Raw genomic sequence first — 25,336 nt, forward strand, 5'->3', positions numbered from 1 at the left:
CCAATCCCTGCTGGTGGAGCAATCTGGTGGACCATAGACCCTTTCTGCTACCCTTGCTTAGTGCCTCCTGACCTAGAGGAGCTGGCTGCCTGCCATGTCCCTGGGGAAGGAGAAGGGAAAACCTTATCTGCCTACAGGGTTAAAGCCAGACGCTCCACTGTGTTCAATTCACTCCATTGCATGTCACCCTGTGCTGTGTCTTGCCAGCCAGCTGGCTTTCCTGGCTGATGTCACTGTGAATACCCTGAACCACATGCATGAGCATTCACATTGCATCGCCAGTCAAGCAACAGCACAGAAGAAAGACTAAACTAAATTAGACCAATTCTCTTTCCCTGGCAGTTTTGGGCTCTTAATAGCAGTGGTAACTGACAGATTGCCCTTCAAGCTATTTGCCATGATAGATTAGGGATGGCCCCCAACAGCTTCTTTTCTTCAGTGACCTGTTATTTAAGCCTCCTCTTTATTCCCTCCATCAAATTGGTCCTTATGTTCTGCCAATTTCTGTTGCCACCATTACCGTTCTAATTGTTCTAATTCTCATTATCTCACCTCCTGGCTATTGAGAGGATCTGATTTGTGTGTTGTCTTCTCTCAGCCCCACTAGAGTGCTTATTCATGGCTTTCATCATCTCACTTGCTGGCTGGGATTACCAGGAGGACCATCAGACCCAGGCAGCCCTTCCCAGATTTTATCACCCAGCTATACTATACCTGGCCTCCCTTTAGCACCCTTCTCTCTGCATTCAGACCCAGCTTAGTTCAGTATCCCAAGGCTTCAAACTCCTATCTGCCTACAGTGCCCTCACCTGTAGCCTTTTCAAAATTCTGCCTCTTCTTAAAATGAGGCCTCGCTCTGTTTCAAGTGGGCAGTTGGGATACAGTAAGAAGGCTCTGGACAGACTGTCCCAGTTTTCCAGGTTTTTTTTTTTTTTTTTTTTTTTTTTTGGTCTTTTTAGAGCTGCACTGGGGTATATAGAGGTTCCCATGCTAGGGGTTGAATCGGAGCTATAGCCACAGCAACATGGGATCTGAGCTGTGTCTGTGACCTACACAACAGCTCACATCCTTAACCCACTGAGCAAGGCCAAGGATCAAACCTACATTCTCATGGATGCTAGTCAGATTCATTTATGCTCAGCCCTGATGGCAACTCCCTAGTTTTCCAGCTTTGAGACCACTTCCAAGCCATGTGGGCTCGGGCAGGTAACTTCTTGGAACTGCAGTGTTATTGGACAATAATCATACTTCACAGGGTTTTTGTACTTTCAACCAGTTTGTTAGCTGAAGTTGATGAGGGAGAAATGGGAAATGGTTTTCTTTTCCTCCAGCCTTCCATCATGTTATATCAACTCTCCCTTCCTGGTCTTTGAACAAGAGGCTTCAGGAAACTTTGAGTTATAAAGACAAGCCTTATTTCCAAGTATTAAAAAAGTCCCATCTAATCCCAAAACATAAAAGCTTCTGCTCTACTCCCACCCTTTTCACTATCTCAGCTTGCTTGACTCAGCTCAGGGACCTGTTCATTACTTCTTAATCTTCCTCTTTTGCCTGCTTCTGGGTCTTCCAGAGTCAGGGGAAAAGAGAGAAATAGAAAAGTAGCACTTTTCACTTTGGGTAGCACTCTCTTAGACACTGATGCCTTTGTCACGACAGAGGACTGAAGCCTGGCTCTTGTGCGAGGGTCAAAGATTCTTTGGAAGTTCCTCAAGGACCTCTGTATTGCACGGGTCCCTACAACAGAGGACACATTCCCCACTGGCCTCTCAGTCCTGTGCCCAGCAACACACGCACCCTAGCCCTTTTAAATGTGTGTCTCTCCTTAGAAGGAGGGCCTTTTCATTTCAGTCACGTCTCATAACAATGGAAGGAGCCCATTTTTCTTCCCAACATCTAACTGGCTCAGATAAACCTTGTGTATCTTTGCCTGGCCTGCCAGGCATTCAAGCTGTCACCTTCCCACTCTCTCCTCTCTCCCTGCCCTCATGGGCAGCTCCAGCCCAGCCTCCTTTCCCCTTTAAGGATCTCCAAGCAAAAAGCATTTCAGCTAGCAGCCAGCTGAAGTAGCAGGTGCCAATCTCCTCCTGTTGCAGCACCTCAATCATTCTCGGGTGGTACTTCACCTCGCTTAGGTAAGGTGAAGCACAGAGCTTAGCTCTAGGTCAAGAAGTTGGTAACTCTTCTGCCTCAGTATATTTTCAGCCCTCTCTCTCTTCCTGACTTCTCTTGACAAAGGCTATGGATGGGTAATGGCAGTGAGGGACGAAAGACCGGTTTGGCAACCTCTCAGCCAGTCATGCAGAGGTGTCTAACAACTCCAATTAAAAATCTGGGCTACTGACAAAGAACAAAATACTGCCATTTGCAGCAATGTGGATGGACCTAGAGAACATTATGCTTAGTGAAAGAAGTCAGACGGAGAAAGACAAATGCTATATGATATCACTTATGTGGAATCTAATAAGTAATATAAATGAAAGTGTATGCAAAACAGACTCATGGACATAGAAGATAAATTTGTGGTTTACAAAGGGGAGAGAGAAGGAGGGAGGGACAAATTAGGGAGGACTAACAGATACTACAGACTACTATATAGAAAATAGAAAAGCAAGAAGGAATTACGATATAGCACAGGGAATTATACCATTATACATATATATAATATATATATATGTATTTCTTTTCAGCAAAAAAATACTGAACCACTATGCTGCACGTGAAACTAACACACTATTGTAACTCAACTACACTGATCTTCTTTTAAATACAGGGCTAATTATCATCCACTGTTTTCAGCTTTGGAGACCTTATCTAAAAGTCCAAGGCCCCAGGAAAAATCCCTTTCAATATTCATCCTAGGGAGTTCCCGTTGTGGCGCAGTGGTTAACGAATCCGACTAGGAACCATGAGGTTGCGGGTTCGGTCCCTGCCCTTGCTCAGTGGGTTAAGGATCCGGCGTTGCCGTGAGCAGTGGTGTAGGTTGCAGACGCGGCTCGGATCCCGCGTTGCTGTGGCTCTGGCGTAGGCCGGTGGCTACAGCTCCGATTCAACCCCTAGCCTGGGAACCTCCATGTGCTGCGGAAGCGGCCCAAGAGATAGCAACAACAACAAAAGACAAAAAAAAAAAAAAAAAAAAAAATTCATCCTATGTAGAGCAAAGCAAATAATATCGAATTCTCTACACATAGCCTGGTATAATATATACTCAATAAATGGTCATTGTTACGTGGCTGTCCCCTAAGAATGATAAAAATAGCATATTCATATGATATAATCTGATGCTGGTCTTTTGCCAAGTTTGTGTAATATTTGTTTATCTATACACTACAAAATGAATCTATTATATACTATCTTATTCTTTCAAATGTATATGCACTGGATTTTTAATTAGAATGTAAACTTCTAATAAGCAAATATGTTTTTTCCTCTATTCCCTATAACATAAGGAATGGGCATAAGCATGTCATAATTGTTTAATATTGTTGATTAATTTATTCTCTCATTTCTTTCCTTTATTTGATCTTTGGTGACATTCAATTGAGAATTTTATTATATTTTCCTTTAGTGATTTTCCAGTTGTTTTGTGGGTACATTTTTTTATTTTTTGCTTTTTAGGGCTGCACCTGTGGCCTATGGAAGCTCCCAGGCTAGAGGTCAAATTGGAGCTACAGCTGCTAGGGTTACACCATAGCAACATGGGATCCAAGCTGCATCTTAAACCTATACCATAGCTCAGAGCAATGTCATATCCTCCAGCCACTGAGCAAGGCCAGGAATCTAACCCACATCCTCATGGATACTAGCTGGATTTGTTTCTGCTGTGCTACAGTGGGAACTCCTGTGGGTACATTTTGATATACCAGTAAGGTTATAAGCCTGCTGCATGTGGGTATCAGAGTATTGATTTCTTCACCAACTCCTGTTCAGCTAATCTAAGACTGAAGGTGAATAGACAGGAATGGTAGAGCACAGGTTGCAGGATAAAGGTGAGGCCCCATGAGTACATTGGATCTAATATAGAAAGAGGTCATTAGTGACTTTAAGTCTTAGAGATTCCTACAGGGGAAATCAGACTAGTTGAGGCTGAGGATTGCTGCCCTTTGTTTACAAGTCCAGTTCAAACTTAAAGGGAAGGAGAGAAAGAGTACCTGCTGAGAAAAATTGGGCCAAGGAAGGATAGGGGTTTGGAGCAAGTTTACAGGTCAAAGGAAAGGCACTGATGTGGCCTGTCTTAGGGGTAATAGGGGACCAGCATTGAGATCCCTGGCAGAGATTGGCCTAGAACAGGTATTCTCAGCTCTGGCTGATTTTGCCCCTCAGGGGACTCTTAATGCTGTTTGGAGACATTTTCTATCGTCATGAAAGGTGGGGGGGGACTATTGCCATCTAGTGAGTAGAGTTCAGAGAAGCTGCTAAGCATCCCACAATGCACAGGACAGCCCACCCACCTTCGCTCCAACAGCAAGGAATTATCTCACCCTAAATATCCATGGCACCAAGAGGACACCTGGGCCTAGAAAGAGGCCAAATGTTCACCCATTAAATGTATACCCATTAAAACCAGCATGGGTAAAAAACTAGTGGTACTGATGGGATTCAAGGAAATTGTCTAGAACCTCAGTTTGGATGCAGCACCTCACAGGAACTGGAAAATGACTTGGAAGAGAGCCCCTCCCTCCTGTTCACTTTGGGGTCACAGACTTCCCATTCCCGCTCTCCGCCCACTTCCCTCACCTCCTCCTTCCACTCTGCTTCCCCAGCATGTGGCCCAGACTGTTAGGTCCCACCTGACCCCACAGCAGTTGGCAGTTCAAGTCTGTATATGGACATGTGTTGCCATCTTTGTGCTTTTTATTTTTGCAAAGGGAGACCCAGGTTGGCCAGTGAAAAGTCTGGCTTGGAGTCAGACTGTATCAGCTACAGCCAGAGGGCAAGATCCTATCCAGTGACCACTCACAGGGCTGTGGAAAGCAATGCAAGCAGCATTTTTTCCTCAAAGATGCACCAAAAAAAAAAAAAAAAAAAAAAAGAAAGAAAGAAAAAGAAAAAAAAATTGAGGCAGAGGGCAGAGGGAAGGGAAGTCCAAGGGGTTCACATCACGTGGCCTGTAATCCTACTAAACTAGATGGCCAGATCACCTGCCGTGGGTGGGCCTCTACAAAGAACTCAGGAAAAAGCTTTTCTTTGCTTGGGGGACTGGGTCAGTTATCAGTTTATTGCCTCTCAGTCCCAGATACGCTCTTCATCACCTGCTCTGTGATAATGCAGAGGGACCCTTCGAGCATCTTCCCCTTGTCACACAGTGTTAAGGTTTATCAGCACAGGCCATAGGAGGGACATTGTACAAGGAAGAGGCTTTTCTTTCTAGTTCTAGTGTGCTTCTGTGTATTTTGCTTATTTCTATTGATTTTTTACTATAAATCTGTAGGACCTGTCATGTATAGAGCATTACTGGCCCTCCACCTCAGCTAAGACCCCAGAAAAGCTGCATCTTGACAAACTCACAGCCCTCATCTGGTGACACTGTAACTGAGCAGGGCCCTGTGAGGCTCCTGGGCACAAAAGCCTTTCTGTGTTCCCCATTTCTTGATTTAGGAAATGGGTCTCATTCAGCCTCCATGACCTTGAATGAGTTCCAAGGGGCAGGTTCTGGCACCTGCTGATCAGGGAAGGAAGGGGATGCAGAGACAAGAGAGGAACAGTCAAGAAACAATAGTATAGCCTTGGGTCCTGGTTCCATCTCAAGGGATACACATAATAATATAGGCATCTTATACACCTAAGAGAAAAGTTCTTTTCCTTATGCTTCTTTTAGAAATTAACACTTTAAAACTAGACAGTTTGGAATCCTTCCTTGTCCTTCTCCCTGGCTTAATTGTACCCTAAACACAATCACCTATAAGCTAAAGATTAGGCACCCTGAGCACAATTGCCTGTGGGTTAAAGATCATTAGCACGTGATGTTTTTCAGGAACGTTCCTAGCTTGTTTTAATCTCTGATCAATATGCCCTTTTTGCAAGTACCGTTATTCTAGGCAATAACCCAGAAGACCACCACCGTGATCATACAGAGGTCTCCTGATGCCAGCTTTGATGACAGATTCCTCCAAAAAAAACAAGAACGCATGTTTGTCCCAATCATTATTCCTATCTGAAAACCCGTTTTTCTCCTTTTTACTATAAAACTCCCTACAATTCTTCACAATGGAGGCACAGTCTTTAAAGCAGTAGCCTGCTGTGGCCTCCTTTGCCTGGCAAAGCAATAGAAGCTATCTTTTTTTCTTCTTCACCCAAACTCCGTCTCCACATTTCTATTTGGCACGAGTGGACAGAGGTCGAGTTTCTGCGGCAACACCTCATCTTGGCCTCCTGATGTGGGTCACTCAGCATAGAATTTACACACACACAGACACACACACACACATTATGTTATACACAAATAAAGGACATACATGTGTGTTGGCAATGATTATACTGTGGGATTATGAGTAATTTTTATTATTACATCGATGTCAGGAACTGAGGCCAAAAGAAGAGATGAGTTTTCAAAATTTTGAAGATAATCTACTTTCTCCTATATTTTAGAAATGAAAACCCTCCAAGTTAAACCAGTCTCTGTCAGTGATTAACTTCGCTCATCTAAGTGAACAGAAATATTACATTGAGCGCTTGTATTATTTTGGACTCCACGAAATACACAGAAAAGAGCAGTCACTTCAAGTCTGAAAATTTACCCACTACTAAGGACAATGGCAACCCACCTGGGAGGATATTGTACACAGAAAAATACAACTTTTATTTCTTTCTCAGAACTTGGGAGGTAGGAGGAGAAATTAAAAGGAATGGGGCATGCAGGCAAATAGGAGTAATTATACGTGCAAATGTGTAGTTATTCTCTGGGGGTGTTTCATTTTGCCCTTGCAAATGTATATTCTGGAACCACACAGGGTGATTGCTGTACACCCTAAATCTCTACCTTAACTGCCTTGTTGATTTTGGTGTTCTGGGAAGAAAGGCCCCAGGAGAGAGAGAGGAGAGTGGTCTATTGGGGATGGGGGTTGCATTTGCAATAGTAATTCTCTGAAAATACCTGTTCCAGGCAAACTCTCTGCCCTCTTTTTCTGTGGGTAAGAGATGTTTGTCTTTACTGCTGAAGGAAATTTATTCTTTGGCATTTAAAAGAAACACCCAGGTAACTTAACTCAATGCGTTAAATCAATTTCAATTTTGGGGAAGTGAAGGAGTGTGTGTAAATCCTTTTCTAGGTCTCTTGGATTGTACTGACAAGATTGTTATTTCTTGAGAATAGACCCATCCTAAGTTACCCACTCATATTTTGACATTTTGCCAGGATTTGAAATAATATAATGCTTAATTTTTTTTCTGTCTTTTTTCCATTTCTTGGGCCACTTCTGTGGCATATGGAGGTTCCCAGGCTAGAGGCTGAATTGGAGCTGTAGCCGCCGGCCTACACCAGATCCACAGCAACACAGGATCCGAGCCGCGTCTGCGACCTACACCACAGCTCACGGCAACACTGGATCCTTAACCCACTGAGCAAGGCCAGGGATCGAACCCGCAACCTCATGGTTCTTAGTCGGATTCATTAACCACTGAGCCACAACGGGAACTCCAATATGATGCATTTTTAATGCTAAAATTATCCTTGGAGGAAAAGTTCTATACACTGTAAATATTCACACACCCCCAAAAAAATACTCTAAAAATGCAAACGTTTGGTTGTTCATACCAGAAACCAAGGCTGGAAAAGTGAATTCATCTCTGCCCAAGTTAGGGAGGGACAAAACTTGCTGCATATCTCACAGCACAACTCCATCACCACAGTGGCCTGGGAGCCTGCTCCTCATGCTGCTGTGTGTGTTCATTTCCCTCACTACCGCCATTCTGACTTTTGAATGCTCCCTTGCCAGCTAAGCAAAAGGAGAAGTCAATCTAAGATGCCCTCATCCGCTGAAGAGCTGGGTTGCTAAGATAGAATGGGCAATGGTGGAGTGAATGAATAAGTCTTATCGTTAGCTAACCAACTTTGTAAGGTAATTTTCATCATCTAAAAAATGCATGGGTTTCTGCTCTTGAGCATATATCCTGACAAAACTTTCATTCAAAAAGATACATGTACCTATATGTTCACTGCAGTACTATTCACAATAGCCAAGACATGGAAACAACCTAAATGTTCATTGACAGATGAATGGATTAAGGAGATTATACACACACACACACACACACACACACACACACAGTGGAATACTACTCAGCCATAAAAAGAACAAAATAATGCCATTTGCAGCAACAAGAACAGAACTACAGACTCTCATACTAAGTGAAGTAAGTCAGAAAATAAAATACAAATAACATGTGATTATCACTTATATCTGGAATCTAATATATGGCACAAATGAACCTTTCCACAGAAAAGAAACTCATGAACTTGAAGAACAGACTTGTAGTTGCCAAGGGGGAGGGAATGGGATGGCCGGGAGTCTATGGTTAATGGATGCAAACGATTGCATTTGGAGTAGATAAGCGATGAGATCCTGCTGAATAGCACAGGGATCTATACCTAGTCACTTGTGATAGAACACAATGGAGGATAATGTGAGAAAAAGAATGCATATATATATATATGTGTGTGACTGGGTCACTTTACAGCAGAAATTGACAGAACATTGTAAATCAACTATGATGGAAAAAATAAAAATCATAAAATAAAAAATTCCTTTTGAACATAAAGACTTGTATACAAATGCTCATACCAGCATTATTCTTAATAGCTCCACAGGAAAAGCAAACCAATGCCTATCAACTGATAAAAAAAAATGTGGTATATACAAAAAGAAAAAAAAACCAAAATGCATGGGTTTCATTATGGAAAAACACATCACAGGAATATCTCTGTATATAAAATAGTTTGAGCACATGACTCCATGGACAATTATTTATTATTCCTCTGATTAAGGTTAGAATCACAGGCACTTCATCATTTTGATTCATCTTTAACTGGAACATGGCTAAGTTATCTCAGAGAGAGGTACCAGCTCTGAGAAATTTCAGTTACCTGGGGCACAAAGCTCATTCATTTCACAGTACTGCATCTACCATACACATTAACAAAGGACCAAAATATGATGACCTAGAAGATGTATTTGATCACAAGTGTGGACTTCATCATCTAGCCTCCAGAATTTGCAAATCCTCTTTCTGGAGAAGTCCCCTTCCCCCACCCCCCTCCTCCACCCTCTCCCTCACCTTCCCACTTTCCCTACCCCCCAACCTCACACATATTTTCTCTCTTTTTTCACAAGAGAAACTCTTATGTATTCTTCCCAATTCACTTTACTTGCCCACTTCACCCCAAGGACCAAATTCACCCCAAGTGCCCTTCCTCCTTGCCCCTTTAGCATCCTCCACCCGTATCACAGCACTTACTGAGCCGAATTGTAGCTGTTTTCTCACCTGCCTCCTCCCACCTGACTGAGGAGCTTTCCGGAAGGCGGGGGTTGAGTGCTTTAATCCCTGCATTTTACTTGGCACAGAGCAGACTCTCAGTGAACAGTAGGTGAAAGATGTCAAGATGCCCTCCCTCACAGGGTTGGGTGAGGATTCAATGAGATGAGGCATATGAGATTGTGTTTCAAATGCTAAGACCCTTTCTGGATGGTAGGTAGTTTGCACAAACTGGAATCCATGTAAAAGTTGTTTTACTGTGCTCCTATTTAAGTAGGAGTCAGTAAGAGCTTATGCTTATTACAGTGAATGGATATTGGGAAGGGAATGAATCTTTACTGATCACTTTCTTGGTGCCAAGCACTTTCCATGTAGTCTTACTAATCCCTCCAGCCATCCTGGGGGTACATGTTAATATCTCCCTTTTACAAATGAGGAAACTGGAGCTCAGTACAACCAAGATACTTGCCAGTATCACACAGCTAGTAAGCAACAGAGCTAGGATTTGGTCCCAAACTGTCTGCCTTCAGAACCCATGCTTGCCCCTGACAAGATGCTGCTTTTGGGGAGCAAAGAATCTTGGATCATGGATAATTGAAACTGCCTAAGGCATGTAGCTCCATGGTGGCAGAGTTGGGTTGGCCCAGGACTTTGCACAAAAGGTTGACTAGAAGTCCAAAAGCCAGGAAGGTGCTTCATTTTCAGCACAGCAAAAGGAAAAGATACACCCACAAAGTAAGTCAGCAAGTCCACAAAACACTGGAGTCTGATAGTTAGGTAACTGTATTTTTCAATCTGATTTTTTTACCCACAAATTAAGGAACATAGGAATTTTTAACAAGATGTTTTTTTAAAAAGTCAGTATTATACATCCAGGAAGAGGAGGAGGATGGGAACTATAGTGTGTATTTTAAGAGTAATCTGTATTATTAAGAACACAATCATTTACAAGTTATTATAAAAATTGTATCATATAGTGGTACATATTGTTACAATCATGATAGATATAATCATAGCAGAGCAAACTTTTATTTTTTTGGCCACACCTGCAACATGTGGAAGTTCCCGGGTGGCCAGGGACTGAACCCATGCCATGGCAGTGACAATGCTGGATCCTTAAGCACTGGGCCACCAGAGAACTCCCAACAAAATCTTGACAGTAATGTAAATGCCTGCTTGATTAGTTTGTCCCAATCTTTCTCATATACAACCTGCAGTAAGTTTGTGAAGTGCTCTTACGAGTATACATGGGGAAGCAGGATTTTAACAACAGGCTCCTGCACATTTGAATCTCATATGAAAGGCACCTAGCTATCACCTGATCATATCAAGCATTTTAATAGTTAATAAAGGACTAGCTTCCTTTACTCAGGGCTGCTCCTTCACTCATGAAGCAACACACACACACACACACACATCTGGAACACTCCTATACATTTTCAAAGTGCTACTCAAGTTTAATTTGTTTGAAAAGCCCTTCCAGACACACTTAAGGGGACTTAGTTATTTTCTCCTCTGCATACTTATGGATCTTTCTATGTACTTCTGCTTTAGTACCTTTTCACACCATGCTATGGTTAAATGCCTCTACCGCTTGACCAAGACACCGACAAAAGTAGGAACTATGTCTTAACTTCTCAGTATTCTCAGAGCCGACCTCAGTGCTGAGTGTACAATGGAGACTAAGACTGCCTCAAAGTTTATGGTGTGTATACCCGCATGTCACCACTAGAGGACAATGTAATCAAGATTACTAAACCCCACTGATGCAGTTTCAGATGAATGAGTAGCTTTTTAAAACGGTATGTTATTTCTGATGTTCTTTGTAATTTTTTGCCATCCCTTTTTAATTGATTCAGTATTTAAGTTTGCGGGAACATTCCACAAATGTAAAATGAACATTTGAATAGAAGCTAAGTGACAGAGTGCAGAGTCTAGGATGAATTCCCTGATCTGGGGAGAGACAACTACCAGCTTCAGGTGTGGCTAGAGATGCTTTTTATTCCTCTCAGATATGAAGCAGCCTTCTGAATATTAATGCTATTATCTCTTCATATTTTAAAATGCTTTAAAAAGGTAAAGTTAAGCATCACTGCGTTTAAGAGAAACCTGAGGGACAAGTGAATTAGCCAAGGGGTGGGGGTGGGGGGTGCTAAGAAAATACAGACTGACTGCAACTTTTAGTCTAAAAAGTTTCCACCTATTTATTTTTGAGGCATGGCAACTCCACAGCTGGTTTTCCTTCTGTTTAGATTTCAGGCCATAGAGGGGGCAAGAATTCAAGGGGCAAGTTTCTAATGCGCCATCTCTTTTGAAAAAAAGTGTAAATAAACTTTGGAGGAAACTCCATTCACTGATTATTGCAAGGGTGCCAGATGACGCTTCCTTCATGAAGCATTTCGGTCCCTTCCAGCTTCAGGTAAGCTCTCCTCCTGTTTCGGTCCCATGGCTCTTTGCACCTCCCTGACAGCTCCCCTCACATTCTACCTAGTATAGTACTTATGTGGGTCTATGCCTTTGCTCCCTTCCTACACCAGATTTCCTCCAGGATCCAGGCATGTGTGTTCATCTTCATAATATATTAATTTATCTTACATATATATAGTCAGTGCTCAGTGAGTTTTGTTCAATTAAACTGAACTGAGTTCATGTTCCAATAACTGTGAATCTGAAGCCTGCTTTTTTTAGTCTGTTTCCACTCTCTTCACATGGCTGATTTAGCAGTAGCACTTATCAGTTTTAAATTTGGAAAGATTTTTTGTTTGATGAAATAACTTCTTAGCACAAATATTTAGAGCCAGGACCACAGTTTAGCTAACAGTTACAGACTTATTTAATCTAATTCCCTCATCTGTATGTTTAGCGGTGGGGTGTGGACAAACCACACGTTTCCTGGAAGACAGATTAATGACTAACAAGTCCTTTGTATTACTTTCCCCGCCCATGAAGCCTATATTTTGAATGATTTGGCTAATCTGACTGCATGTATAATACAAGTAAGTTCATTATCTCTCTAATGAATTCAAAACATAAATAATCAGCAACAGTTGAATAATTGTTATAATACTGACTTGATATAATTCTAACCTGACTCGTTTTTTTCTCTATGTGTTTATTAAGTGCCCAGTGGGTATCAGGTTATCTTCTTGGTACTGGGGACAATGGTGAACAAAAGAGCATCCCTGCCCAACTGGTACTTACGTTCTTGCGGGGCTGGAAACAGAGAAACTTGGTGGTCATCAGGATCAAGTACATCTGTGCAGCAGTGTTTGATAATAAATATACAACTTAACATAGATTTTACAAGTTTAGAATAGCTTGTGGTTTCCCACTGTTTCCTGTGTCTAGAGATTTTGGCCTAGGGAACAGTGCACGAGATACATTCTGAGGTTCCTTCTACATTAAATATTCCGGTCACGTATTTCCTGGTTATATCTGTTTTCTATTGCAATGTAAAAAATGACCACAAACTTAGGAGCTGAAGACAACCCCCATTTATAAACTCACGGTTCTGGGGGTCAGACGTCCAGGCGGGCTTGTCTGGGTTCTCTACTTAGGGTCTCCGAAGGTTGAAGTCAAAGCGTTGGTCGGCGGGGCTCTTGTGCAAAGGACCTCTGGGAAGATCCCAGTTCTACTCATTCAAACTGTGGGCAGAATCCAATTCCTTGCAGTTGTAGGGCTGAAGTCACTGTTTCATGGCTGACAGTCTCCAGGATCGCTCTCAGCTTCTTAAGGCTGCTTATATTCCTCCTCCCTGTCTCCACCAGGGTCAAAGCCAGCCATAGCACACGGAGACGTGCCTCTACTTTGAATCTTTCTGACTTCTGCAGCCAGGCAGAGAAAGCACTCTGCTTTTCAGGGTCCTGTGATTAGATGAGTTCCACCTGGAGAATCGCTCTCTCTTTGGGTCAGCTGTGTCACATAACACACTCGGGAAACAGCCTCGTGGTCACAAGGGCTGGGTGTTAGGGCGGGACATCCTTGAGGCCCACTTCAGAAATTCTCCCTACCATACTGAGCAATGGAATTTCTGCCTCAAGCAATCAGCCTTTTAGAGACCTCTGTTGCCAGACAGAAAGATTTCAGACCTGTGTCACAGATAAGGTTTTTAGAATCATATTATCTTATTTCATCAAATGGAGGTCTTTTAAAAACTACGTGTTGGAATTTTAGAGCAATTTTTAAGATTGTGTTGGTCCCTTTTTCCTGCATGTTCTTGCCTTGGAAAAACATCTTTTTAGAAAAGTAACAGGTGAATCACAGATACAATGAGCACCTTCAAGTAAAGACGATATTAATATTAATGAGTTGCCATTTACTGGAATCTTTTTATGCCTGATCCTCCAAGGTATGGGTTCATAAACAATACAATGTCCTTTTGTCCATTTTTATCTACCATTCATTAAATTTTAGTATTTTGCTCTTTTTGTCAACAGAAGATAAACATGGTGAGCCGATGCTGTAATAGGGAAGCATCTTTGTATTCTATCACAAGTTAATTGCTAAAGGGATGTTGCCTATGAGCTCAAATTACGCATAATGGGCCATCTCTGGGAACCCTGCCTCTCAGGCAGTGAGCATTGAGCTAAAATACCTTTTTTTAGCTCACAAGGAACATTCTGACCAGGCCCACCTGTGAATGGCTGCAGGAAGGAAAACAATTAACCCGTCCCCTCTGGAGGCTGACCAGAACCTGAACATGTCTGACTTTACTCCCTCCCTTCTCGGTATAAAGGAAGCCTGAATTTAACTCAAACAAGACGGTGCTTTGGGACACAAGTCCACCATCTTTTCAGTCTGCTGGCTTTCTGAATACAGTCATTCTTCCTGGCCCAAACAACTTGTCTCTCAATTTATTGGCCTGTCAGACAGCAGGTAGCATGAGCTTGGACTCGGTAACAATCAGTATCTGAAAGGACAAGATGACAGTAATGCTGCATATCAATTTTACGCATCATTTTTTACTTTAGTGAAGTTGAAGAGTGAACGAACTGTTAGTTTCATTTAAATTTTCTGATCTGTTGACTCCTAAGGTGACAGTTCAGTTTTCACTAAGAAATGATGATTTAAAACTCATATTCTCCACTTCACCACATGAGTTGTCATTGTGGTAGCAATGACATTGTGTCATTATTGTAATTGTGGTTGCAATAAAGTCATTCCTTGTGATAGCAAGCAGAAAATGTGTGACTTTAAGTTTCAAGAGCATTTATCCTTGATGGATGCATTATGGACAAATGTGTCAAATATTCAAAATACAAGTCATTAAATATGATTTAGTTAAACTTCTTAAAATCAACCTACACATTTTCCTTGGGAGTTTTCAAAACTAAGCTTATGAGGCAAACACCTCTACTGTCTGAAAAATGTTATCTATCCAAATATGTTAGACGAGGTCCATGGCCACTTAGTTTAAAATCTCCTGGAGTAACTTGTTTAAAATGAGGATTCGTGGGACCACCTCACAGTTACCACAACAGCTAGGACTTATTTTACTGCAGTAACAACAACCCAAAAACAAACACACAAAAAACAACACACACACATAACTTTTTCTCAAAAGAAGCAGGCATTAAATGAGCCAAAGGAATTGAGTGGCTCATCAATATCATTAAACATTTGGTTCCTTTTTTTCTTTCTTTTCTGCCTTCCATGGTATCAGCTTCGTTCTAAAGAGCAGTATCCCTAGTTCCCTGCTTCCTGTACATCTTGGAAGAGAGTAGAGGTTATTCCTGCAAGTTCTCTATGTGATTTAGGTCACATCTTCCCTAAAAGTTCCCAGAATACACTCCTTCATCCCTCACTGGGTCAGGTGTCCATTCCTAAACCAAGGCCTATGCTGGAGAGATGGGATTGCACTGATTAACGCTGAGCAATGGGCCCACCCATACACCAAATGTGGAGGCACCGTCTTCCAAAGCATACTGGGTGGGGGTGGAGAGTGTGTATTTACCGAAAGAAGGGGAAATGGGTATTAGGAAGACTCCACAACACCTAATCTACTTCTGAGACTCCACAGTCACACAGGTGGTACCCTCATATTCCAGAGGTTACCGTTTTATTGAACACAAAATGAAGGCCTAGCCATCCCCCTTTTCCACCTGAAGATTTTGCAACTTGACAGTCCTAATCTCTGGGTGAAACAGAAAGTCTGCCTTTTAAGAAGCTACCGAGAGAGTTGGCTACCCAAGTAGCCCTACGTTGTAAACTTCCTTTTTTTTTTTTTTTTTTTTTTTTTTCTTTTTTCTTTTTATGGCTACCCCTGTGGCTTATGGAAGTTCCTGGGCTAGGGGTCAAATTGGAACTGCACCTGCAGGCCTACCCCACAGCCACAGCCACATTGGATCTGAGCCGCATCTGAGAACTACCCACAGCTTCCTGAATTTTTAACCCATTGAGCAAGGCCAGGGATCAAACCTGCATCTTCAGGAACACTATTGGGTTCTTGACCTGCTGAGCCACAGTGGAAAATCCTATATGTAATTTTCTGGAGACCGTTTCACCATCCTCTATCCTAAGTGCCTAGTCCAATATGTTGCCTGCCGTAGAGTAAGCAGTCAGTAATGTTAGCTTATTGGTGATTGAATTATAGATTTTATCAGCTAGAAAAAGGTGGTCAGGAAGGCCTTCTAAAATTAAAACTTTCAGTGGCACAATACCTATAGTGGGAGATAGCTGAAGGTATTGACATTCACCTTGGCTTTTCTGGGCTTATGGATTAGCGTCCCATCCACAGCAATGAAAAAAAAAAAAAAAATCTAACACTATAATAGGGCCATCATAAGGGATTCACATTAGTCCACAGAAATGGGTTTCCAAAAGAGGTTTATAATCAGTATAATTATAAAAGCATGTGTGTATCAAGGTAGTCATGGTGCTGCTTATCTTTCATCATGAGGGTTTTTTTTTTTTTTTTTTTTTTTTTGCCAATGTGTTAATACTTCTAGGGTGATAGCATTTTTTTCAAGTAGATGTTTTAGTGCCATTTTGCAATTCCATCACTAAGCAAAGCTCAAGCATGGTGAAAAGAAGGGTCAGAGATAAGAAACAATGGTCCGTAATCATCAGAAAGCATCAGCGCAAACCCTGAAGCCAGGAACTCCTTGACATTCTGGAAGGTGTCCTCGTATTGGCAATCCCCATTTCACAGGGTACCTTCATCCTACTGCTGATGAAGTGACTCAGGACTTCAGCATCCTATGAACAAAAAATATGATAGAAATAGCATTGCCCCAGAAAGGTTTAATGTATCTCCTTCATTTCTGGAGGAAACTTACCATGGCTATGCATCCCATCAGTGCTAATGCCTCCACCTAAATAGTGGGAATACTGGGAATCTCAATTTCATATTTGCCTGCCAGTCAGAAATAAACTCTAATACTCGATGTATTTAAATATCATAAGATTTACTCAAACTTTTCCAGAATATTCTCTGTAGCTCTCCTGATCAAAACATGACTGTAACATGGTAACATTTTCAGGGCTCCCTGAAGCAGGATCTCAGCGAAACATTTAACATTCATCTATTCAATAATGTTTGCTGAGCCTGTGGGCCAGAAGATTGCAAAAGGCTGGGGAGCATCTGCATCTGTCCTCAAAACCATCTAGACGCAACAGTAATTGTTAGCCAAAGATGCCCAACTTGGATTGCCACCTTAATCAAGGGTGATTATTTCGCAGCTGAAAATGTTTCGTTAGGATGTCAGGCAACAGGGCAGTACTGGGTAGGCCTTCAGTAGCCATCCTTTATCATGGCCAAATCTATGAGTTTAGAGCATCCTAAATGGTATACAATTACGGCATCTCAAAAGGAATAAAATGCCAGAAATAGATTTTCAAGTAACTCTTCTGTGCTTTATGGGAAGTAAAGGGATAAATCTATAGAGTTTACTAGATGTAATTCAATTTCTCCACCTTTAAAATGAGGATGAGTCCTTATTTTACGGCAATATTAAAAGTAGGTTCCTAAGAAGAATATAGGCACCAAACCTTGGAAAGTGTTTAGCAGATTCTCTGGTACCCAGTGAGAACTCATTAAGTTCAACTTATTAAAATGCATCCTAAATCAAAAGGCACTTTCGTATGTTTTCTCATCTGGCTTCACAACACCCATGTGGAGCTCAGGAAACTAACTCAAAGACAGAGTGATTTTGCCAAGGCCACATAATTAGTTAAAAATTGGATGAACCAGACAGAAAAACCAATTTTCACAACTCATACTTTAACGCTTTCCAACACCCTGAGTTGAAATATAGAGCCAGTTTTTCTAACTCTGAACAATAAAGTCATGCTTTTACAAAAGTTACTGCAATTTCTGAAAAATCTTGGGATTAAGATGAGATATTTTACTTGATTAGGGTTGTGTCTTTATAATTGACAACATGTTATATACCAGTAGAAATTCAATCAATTTACTAGTTTGGGAATCAAATAAAAAAAATTGTGGATTTGTATGTGTGAGTGTGTGTGTGTGTGTGTGTGTGTGTGTGTGCACGTGCACATGCATGAGGAGTGTACCAGAAATGTGTTTCGCTGCAAGTGAAAGAAAAACCAGTAAAAATAGATTTAAACAAGTTAAGAATTTGTCTCACAAAACAGGAAGTCCAGATATAGACAATTCAAGCAGGTTTATCAGTTCCCCAATTTTGGGAATGTTCCAGATTCCTTCTTTCTTTCCACTACACTTTCCTGAGTATTTTGACATTCATCCTCATATTTGCAGCCTCATGGTTATAAGATTGTAGCACCATTTTCATATACCATATCCTCATTTCAGGCAGGTGGCTAAAACATTCTGCTTACATTTCATTGATCAGAATTATGCCACATGGCCACCTCTAGCTACAAGGAAGTCCAGAAAAGAAATCCCTCTTAACTGGGCATACTGCCATCCCAAATTAAGTTGGGGTTCTGCTGGCAAGACAAAAGGAAAGAATGAATAACAGTCTTTACTATTCTGATTTGTTTTGATGTCTTCAGCAACATTAGAACATATAGAGTTTCTTTGAGCTTGGACCCAGATTCATGAAAATTTGAAACAGGTACATCATGCATGAGATGACTTATTGTGCCATTTATTGTCACAATAAATCAACAACTTCAGTCATCAGGTAAAACATTCAGCTGGCTTTTTTGTTTGATTTTTGTTTTTGGCCCTTATGAGTAGAAAACAGGTAAAATTGGGATTAAGATTTAGAAGACAGGAGTTCCCACTGTGGCTCAATGGAAAGGAATCTGACTAGTATCCATGAGGACGCAGTTCCATCCATGGCCTCACTCAATGGGTTCAGGATCCAGCATTGCCATGAGCTGTGGTGTAGGTCACAAACGCAGCTCAGATCTGGTATTGCTGTTGCTGTAGTGTAGGTCAGTGGCTATAGCTCCTATTTGACCCCTGGCCCTAAAAATACCAAAAAAAAAAAAAAAGATTTAGAAAATGCATGAATATATGTACCTAGATATTGATACTCCTTTGGAAATGTCTCAAAAGGGAATCCAAAACCAACTTGAAAACATGTATAGACATCTAGATTTTACTGCCGTTGACATTTTTCTTTCTTTTCATTTATTTATTTTAGTGATTTTCATTTTTTTCCATTATAGTTGGTTTACAGTGTTCTATCAACTTTCCACTTGCACAGCAGGATCTCATTGCTTATCCATTCCAAATGCAATAGTTTGCACCTATTAACCCCAAATTCCCAGTCCATCCCACTAGAACTATAAAAAATTAATCAAGGAAAGTAAAGAGGATTCAAAGAAATGGAAAGATATTCCATGTTCCTGGGTTGGAAAAATTAATATTGTAAAAATGGCCCTACTACCCAAATCTACAGATTCAATGCAATCCCTACCAAATTACCCATGACATTTTTTCACAGAACTATAACAAACAATCCAAAAATGTATAAGGAGCCATGAAAGACCTAGAATTGCCAAAGCAATCTTGAGGAACAAAAACCAAGCAGGAGGCATAACTCTCCCAGAGTTCAGACAATATTACAAAGCTACAGTCATCAAGAGAGTGGGGTACTGCTCTCAAAACAGACATACAAACCAGAACAGAATAGAGAATAGAGAACCCAGAAATAAGCCAGACACCTCCAGTCAATTAATCTTTGACAAAGGAGGCAAAAACATAAAATGGGAAAGACAGTCTTTTCAGCAAGTCATGCTGGAAAAACTGGACAATTGTATGCAAATCAATGAAACTGGAACATACCCTCACACCATGCACAAAAATAAACTCAAAATGGCTTAAAGACTTAGACATAAGACAAGACACCATCAAACTCCTAGAAGAGAACATAGGCAAAACATTCTCTGACATCAACTGTACAAACATTTTCTTAGATCAGTCTCCCAAGGCAACAGAAATAAAAGCAAAAATAAACCAATGGGACCTAATCAAACTGACAAGCTTTGCACAGCAAAGGAAACCATAAAAAAAAAAACAAAAAAAAAAACAGAAAGACAACCTACGGAATGGGAGAAAATAATTTCAAATGATGTAACTGACAAGGGCTTAATCTCTAAAATATACGAACAACATATACAACGTAACAGCAAAAAAACCCCACCAACAACCCAATGGAAAAATGGGCAAAAGACCTGAACAGACATTTATCCAAAGAAGATAGATAGATGGCCAACAAGCACATGAAAAAATGCCCCATATCACTGATTATTAGAGAAATGTAAATCAAAACTACTGTCAGGTACCACTTCACACCTGTCAGAATGGCCATCATTAATAAGTCCACAAATAACAAATGCTGGAGAGGGTGTGGAGAAAAGGGAACCCTCTTACACTGTTGATGCAAATATAAATTGGTACAACCATTATGGAAAATTGTTTGGAGGTGCCTCAGAAAATTAAATATAGAACTATCACATGACCCAACATTTTTTCTTTTCTTTTTTTTCCTTCTATGTAGCACTGGATTAAGGTCATTTCTATACAGCACTGGGCTAAGGCAAGATGTAGCCAATTGTAGTTTGTCTCATGCACAAAGACAAACCTCTGTGAAAACAGTATAAGAAAAGAAACCCCCCAGAAAGAAAGAAATCTTTTAGGCTTAGATTTTTAGAGCTCATTTAGACCTTCCCCCATTATTTGGAAAATGTTTGCTTGTCTATATTCTGAAGAATGAAGTTAGGATATACTAAAGTTCATTAATAAAGTTGCCACTAATTTGAGGGTATTCTTTTAAAGCTCAGATGTGACTCTAGACCTGTGCTATCCAATATGGTGGCCATTAGTCATACGGGGTTATTCAAATATAACTGAAATTAACCAAGGTTAATAATTTAGTTCCTCCATCACAATAGTCACATTTCAAGTACTCAGTAGCCACATGTGACTAATGGCTGCATGTAGGACAGTAGAGATAGAGGACATTTTGACCATTGAAGGAGGTTCTATTGGACAGCACTGCTCTAGAAGATCAAGACTTTTAGGAAGCAATGCCAGACCAGATCATCTAAACGAGGGCAGCTCAATAAAGATGATGGTGTACATACATACATACATACAATGGAATATTAGTCATGAAAAAGAATGAAACAGTGCCATTTATAGCACCATGGATGGACCTAGAGATTATCATACTAAGTCGAGTAAGTCAGACAAAGACAAATATACCATATCAATTACATGTGGAATTTAAAAAAGTAATACAAATGAACTTATATACAAAGTAGAAATAGACTCACAAATATAGAAAACAAACTGAAGGTTACCAAAGGAGGAAGAGCATGGAAAGGGATAAATTGGGAATTTAGGATTATCAGATATACACTATTATACATAAAATAGATAATCAATGAGGACCTACTGTATAGCACAGGATATTCATTATCTTGTAATAACCCACGATGGAAAAAAGAATGGCCACCATATTGGATAGCACAGGTCTAGGTTTACATCTGAGCTTTAAAAGAATACCCCAAATTCGTGGCAACTTTATTAATGAACTTTAGTGTATCCTAACTTCATTCTTCAGAATATATGCAAGCAAACATCTTCCAAATAATGAATCACTTTGCTGTACACTTGACACATTGTAAATAAACTATACTTCAATAAAAAAAGGACAGAAAGAGTGCAGCTCATCAGTTGAAGCATTTTTTGTCATTCCTCTTCGGAAAATGTTTTCAGAGCCCTTTAAAAGCCACAGTAAAAAACATCTTATTTCCCTTTATCCTGAGTTTACTGAGTGCCTCTCAACAGCACACAGCAAATAGTGTGCTTCAAATGGGAATTCAAGGAGTAACTAGACATGGCCCTTCCCCTCCATACTCTGATCTACTGGGGGAACAAATAACTACAATGTCGTGAAATAGGTGTATGTATAAATTGGGTACAACACTGGGAGCAGAAAAAACAAACAACTGAAAAGTCTTTTTCGTATATAATTCAGGTGAATGTTATAGATTTTTGGTTTCAGATTTTTGCTTTGAAAAGTCACTGAAGTATTGAAGTCACTGAAAGGACTGCCAAGAAGTTTTGTATTTGGAAAAGGCCATTCTGGTAGCAACTGGAGCTGGTAAAACACTGAAGACAAGACCAAGTGGCAAGCTATGGAAATAATTTGGGTTAGAGCTGTTGAGGGATTGACTAGGTCCATAGCCACGGGAACCCAGAAAGAAAGAACAGATTGAAGACAGGTCTGATCCAAAATACAAAGATCGATGATCATCCATTGTATGCCTCAGTCTTTTTTTTTTTTTTTTTTTGGATCAGATCTGCTTCACAATTGTGACCTATGTCACCATTTAACCCACTGGGGTTATCAAACGTGGGTCCTGGTGCTGTGGAGACATCGCTGACCCCATTGCACTGCAGCAGAAACTCCAGTTACAAACCACTTTTAACCAACCTGTCAGAACTTTGCTGTTGTTCCCTGGGTTAGTATCACTGTATACAATTACAATTGAATGCAGACCTCCCATTACCTTGTAATTTGATCTTGGCTTTTCTTCCACAGAAATGACTGGCTCTATAACTTTCCCACCCCACAACTCCAATTCCCCATAGGTATAATTAATGAGCTCATGTTTTCCATTTAGATTTAGAAATGTGAAATGTTTCTGCTGCCTCGTTCCCAGTTTTTCCTGGGCTAATGCATTTGTACTTGGATGCCATCCGTGATGCACTTCTCACTGACACTTTTGCAGAGCTGAAAAGCATCTTCTCCATACCTTTGTACAGAACGACCAGAGTTCTCTGTGTGGCCTGCTCCACAACCCTCCTTCCCCAAACTGGGCTCTGTTGGTGGCATGTTGGGACTGTGTTTCTCAAGCCCATGAGTTTCCCTGGGGCCATCACTCTGCAGTTTTCCAGCAGCCTCTTTCCCACTCTCCAAGCCCCATCCTGGAGTGCGTGTGCCTGAAGGAGGGGTGGGGTGGTACAATGTATTTTACAGAAAGTAAAAGAAAACACTGATGAATTAGTTTTTGTGTGTAACTCACAGGTGAATTAATCAGCAGACTTGTTAAGAAATGGATCATCCATTCTGGTGCAGTAGCAGAAATTAAAATTTCTGATTTGCCTTGTTTTGCCAATATTGAAGCATTTTGTTCTATTGAATGTGACTACATGTACAGACACACTTTTATTTAGTCTCGCACATGGAAAGAGAAAGCATAAGGCATGTAATTCAAGTGGTTTCCATCCAAGCATTTTAATTGCAAATTACTAAATCTAGTTGAAAACAATAGGGAAAAGGATACAGTTGCCCCTCCTATCCAAGTTGGATTGTTTCCAGGGGCCCCATGGATACCAAAATTCAAGGATGCTCAAGTTCCTTATAAAGTGGTATATATTTGCATATAACCTATACACATGGTCCCATATACTTTAAATCATCTTTATATTACTTACAAAACCTAACACAATGTAAATGCTATATAAATAGCTGATGGCACACGGAAAATTCAAGTTTTGCTCTATGGAACTTTATGGAAATTTTTTTTAAATATTCCTGATCTGTGGGTGCAGAGGCCATGGATATACAGTGCCCCCTGTACTGTCTTCCCCTCGTATTTGTTCTATCAACCTAGCTTGGCAGCAGAGTTAGTAGTTAAAATAAAGACTTCCATTTATAAAATAACATGTCAGTTGCTGCGGTATCAAAAGATCAATTAACACACTGACCTGCTAAAAGTAGGAAATAATTGTAAGTTCCTCCAAAGTAGGATGACTATTTCAGAGATTTAAGAAGGAAAGAAAATCCTGAAAAAGAATTCAAGAAAAATAGAAAGGAGAATGCTTCAAAGTAATCCCAGTCCACCTCATTTTCTCCCAAGGCTAATTAGCACTTTAATAATTTTTGCTAACTATACGGCACTTACTCCATACCTTTTGCTAATTAGCATTTAAATAGGTGATGACAGCAACTATATTAAAACTAGAAAGGCTTTCTAGAAATCAAAGTCAGAATGTACCATTTAGAAGTTACTCATTATTATACTCATTACAGGGTTTGCTTTCGATCTGCTTGTTACAACTGCGTCTGGAAAACAGGCAACTCCATTTCGTGATACACTGTAACTAGTACTTAGTTATGCTAATAACTGAATTCTGTAAAACAGTAGATAACCCAAACATCGTCCCAAATATATTTCAGAGATATTTTTGGTTCTTTTATTTGGATCCGGATATCTTTGATTCTTCAACCTCAAGTAAAAGTCACAACCGAAAAAACCGAAGATGTGAATGTCGAGTAATTCCCTATTTTTAATAGGCAATGCGGAGCATTCTTACTCTCTCCCTTCTCTTAGATCAGCAGCTGTCTCCGCAGCTCCAGTAGACTGAGAAAAGGAAAAGGAGGGGGCGTAAAGGAAAGGAAATTGTCTCTGTGGCTTGGTCGTGGGGGTGGGGGTGGTTTAATATCAAAATTAAAGCTTTCCTCTTCAGTTTTAAAGTTCGTCCCCATATTAATGATCTGACATTAAGGATTGTGCAGCCGCGCTTGAGTCTGTCCATCTGTAATTTATAAAAGGAAACGAACAAGGAAGGGATAGAGGCAGCAAAGGGAAGCAGGGCGAGAGCGAGATGTAGGCGCGTGGGGACGGGAAGGGAGAGGCGGATTTGGCAGTCCAAGTGGGGACGAGAGGAACAGGAATGGAAAGTGTGGCCTGGCTGCCCCGCCCTGCGGTGGGGAAGGTGGAGCCCAAGACGTCTCACTCCCCCTCCTCCATTCTGAGGCTTTTCCTTGGAGGTGGGGGCTGCCCGGCATCTAGAAAGAAAGGGTCGGTCGACTTCAAAGGAAAGGTGGTCTCCTGAGGAAGAGCTCAGAGACCTCTCTCCTGGGGCAAACGGGCAGGCAGGGGTGGCAGGGACAAGCACTGGCCCCAAGGCGACGGCTTTGCGGGCGCTGGGGACGTAAAGACCACCAGCAGGTCCCACGAATCTAGACGCCCCAAATTAGGGCTGTCGGTGCAGTGGAGGATGCCGCACTCGCCCCGCCCCCACGGAGGCACGCTCTATCCCCGTGCGACCCTAGGCAGGCCTCGTCTGGTCGCTCCTCCCCACACCCCCGACTCCCGACCCTTTAGTCCGGACCCCCTTCTCGCCAACTCGGGCGACGATCCGCAAAAAAAAATGGCGGCCTAGCCTCGGCGCCTAGTCTCCCGAGTCCCGGGGATTGGCGAGGGAGGTAGTGGCCAGCGTCCGGGACCCGCGACCCACGGGCCTAGCCGGGGGCGGGGCGGGGGCGGCCGAGGCCAGGAGCAGGCGGGAGCTGCGGGCCGGCCGGGCGCGCGCTGGGGCTGGAGCTGGGGCGGGGGCGGGGCGGGGTATCCGGGCGCGCTCCCGGCGCGGCGCGGGCGCGGGCGGAGCGGCGGTGGTTGGACACGGCGGCCC

At 41.5% G+C, this 25,336-nt stretch overlaps 1 long non-coding RNA gene across 2 annotated transcripts in view; it reads right to left on the reverse strand.

Annotated features, from left to right (window-relative positions):
* The window catches only part of LOC146396979 (uncharacterized), a 166,881-nt gene extending 153,585 nt beyond the window's left edge, over nucleotides 1-13,296 (reverse strand). For both annotated transcript variants that reach the window (XR_014826612.1, XR_014826611.1), the window contains exon 1: nucleotides 12,976-13,296. This is a non-coding gene — a long non-coding RNA (uncharacterized LOC146396979). The remainder of the gene's footprint in view (nucleotides 1-12,975) is intronic.
* Nucleotides 13,297-25,336: the final 12,040 nt, after the last annotated feature.

Source organism: Sus scrofa, chromosome 14 (assembly GCF_054392235.1).
Source record: "Sus scrofa isolate SSC_HxYL_T2T_F1_AM1 chromosome 14, Sscrofa_HxYL_maternal_Yorkshire_Landrace_v2.0, whole genome shotgun sequence".
In the NCBI taxonomy this organism is placed as follows: domain Eukaryota; kingdom Metazoa; phylum Chordata; class Mammalia; order Artiodactyla; family Suidae; genus Sus; species Sus scrofa.